We start from the raw sequence: 3,133 nt of genomic DNA on the forward strand, positions 1-3,133 counted from the left end.
TGAATAGTAGTTCTCCAAATTTGGAGAACTACTATTCAACTCTCTAAATTTGAAGAATAGAGAGTGATTTGGAGGTGGGTTGGAGTGCCCATTCTCTATTTTACTCTCCAAATATAGAGTATGGAGAGTAAAATAGAGATGGTTGGAGATGGTCTCAGAAAAATTAAACTACGTTTTTTCATGAGTCTACAATGAATCAACTGCGGTTGGTTAACTTTATGTCATGCTAATAATTTTTTCTCCAAAAGTACTAATTATGTCACCAGTTTTCAAAAGATAATTTTCAAAGACAAACTTTTTGTAATATTTCTTAATTAGTTTATATGACACTATTTAAAAGAATAGAAAACCAGAATAGAAAACCAGAACATTTTCTCATTAAAATTGTCTATATATATCAACTTTTTTAAAGCACGTAATAAAACTTCTAAACACTTATAATTTATAAGTAACAATATATGAATCTGCTATTTAATCACTTAATTTCTATTAAACACCTATAAAATTGTATTTATTGTTCAGTTGGGTAAAAATCTCATCATTTACAAGCACTTAATATATTTGAGTAAGCAAACTTTCAATTATTTAACTAGGTTTATTTACCACATCTTTCTGACGAATGATTGATTTTTTTTTAGTTGGTCAAACACAATAAAGTTCTTTTTGATAATATTGATAGGGATGACATTGGTGAAACTCAAAGTTTGTTTTTGTTCTAATATTGTATTGAACTATATGGTCATCATATTATTTAAAAGCATAAGCTGTCATAGAACACTTTTATTTTATCACATTTGATTCCCAATAATTGTGCAAGTGTTTTTAGAAGGTTTTACATCATCTTAGGGTCACATCACCCATATTTTCTTGAGATTTTGAGGTGAATGCCCAAATTATTAAAGCCAAATTTTAATTAGTTTGATCTATTTATACAAAAATCACATATTTAAAATATATATAAAATATTTTTATGAAATTGGATTATACAGTCGAGAGAATACCACACTTGTTTTTCAAACTGTATAAGCATTTCAAATGAATTATAATGTCATCAATAACTCCACATGATCTTTTTAAGATTTTGAATTATATGCTCATATTCTATCACATTTTCAAAGAAATAGTTGAAATTGAGTTGGGGTCATTTGCTCATTAAGCCATTGACCTTTGAAGTAAGAGAATTTAATTAAAACTTTACTCTTTAGCGAGTTAAGACTTCATCCGCCCATTTCCGTTTGCCATTTATAGTGGAGTATTAATTACGTATTTCATTAGTTCTGATTTATGCAGATATATAGTTTTCTTTATTACAAAAAAACTAGAGAAAAGATATTTGAAACTTAGGAACGAAGACATGTTAAATATTTTATATAGCTATAAAATTAAATTACTATTAAATATATAAACATATCATTTTTTTTATTTAAGAAACAAAATAATTAAAACTGAAACATAAGGTTAAGGTTGCGTAAAAATCAAACAAATAAATTGTTATTGGTTTATTATTATTAGGTTAATGGGGTTTTAATGGTTTTATAAATTTAAAAAAAATATCGAGTTATCGTTGGGTTTTGATTTTTTTTAATATTGGATATTGGGTAAATCGATAACTAATTAAGATTGTAGTAATTTACAGTTACTCCTACATAAATATATAATAGCAATACCTTATTGGTTACTACCTTGTCCTTTAGACTTTAATTCAAATTATTGTTTGAAAAACTTAAAAGAAGAAGAAGAGAATTTGAGCAGAAAGCTTGCTTTCCATATCTGAGTAATCATAATCTGTACAGTGTATCTTTATTTATACAATTCTATTCCTATTCCCTAACAAACTTGTAACTAACTTTACAAAAAGACAAAAAATATAATCATTATCTATAATGGATATAATATGCAGATATGTAACTAAAAAGGAAAGGCCCAAGCCCAACTTTCATGATACTTTATCCAAATAAGAGAAACTGTTGGGCTTTGATATGCTGGGCTGGTATTTCTCCAAGGTGTCTGTATTTTCTTTATCTTCAATGGAAGGTTCTGGTGGAATATCAATAACAGTAGTTCCAACATTGTTTTTGTTCTTTTATTTGAGTTATAGTTTTTTCATGTTAGTTATTACTATCATTATGTAAATTTACATTGTTGTCATGTCATCCCAAATTGTTGGAGAAGTCATATATTTTTTATGAGCATTTTCTTATTGATTAAACGGAAAATCGAATCATTAAGGACAAAAGCAATTGATAAATTGAAAATCAATAAAAATTGATTGTTGATTTAACATATTTAAAAATAAAAAAATTACATAAAATCAAATCGACTAATGCACTCCCCTACGTAAGGTATACCTTTTAAAGGGATTTTGTTATAAAGAAGTGACGCCAACGTCAAAATACAGTAAACTGAAAGGAGAATTCGTAGAAAATCGTCGAACGAACGAACGGTGATGACGATACTTTTGTTTGAACATTTATATTACAACAGATACTTTCTACAATTGTGTACTTCAAATAAAATTGCTAAGAGTTTTATATTGATTGACCCTTTAAGAAATGTCTGGTTTTTTAAAATTATAATTTGGATAATTTTCACTTTTTGAGTTAGTTTTTTTATTTTTTAGTTTGAATTAGGCTTATGATTCATTTCTTAATATAGGGTGTGTTTAGTATGGAGGAAAACATTTTCTGTCCAATTTTCTTATGTTTGATTGGCTTAAATGTTTGGAAAATGTTTTTCAAATCAACTAATTTTCATCAAATTTAATGAAAATGACCTCCCATCCAAAATTAAGGAAAACAATTTTCAAAACTCTACTTCATCATTTAACCTTTTTTCTTATCCTTTCCATACCCCGTACCTGACCCTCCTCATTCAAAAAACAATAAAAAAAATTAAATTTTCTTATTTTTTAAATTTCAAATACATTTTTATCCCTACCCCAAATTAATCCCCCCCCCTCCCCCCAAACAAAATAAATCAAACAAATTAAATTTATTTTTCGAATCAAATTTTAAGAATTTTTTTACCTCACCCAACCCCTACCACCCTCACCCTCCCCCACCGGAAAAAAAAATTGATTATGATAAATATTTCAAATTTTATTTTTATTTTATTTGTTACGCCAGTACCCCCG

The sequence above is a fragment of the Solanum tuberosum genome, unplaced genomic scaffold (assembly GCF_000226075.1).
Source record: "Solanum tuberosum cultivar DM 1-3 516 R44 unplaced genomic scaffold, SolTub_3.0 scf00226, whole genome shotgun sequence".
Lineage (NCBI taxonomy): Eukaryota > Viridiplantae > Streptophyta > Magnoliopsida > Solanales > Solanaceae > Solanum > Solanum tuberosum.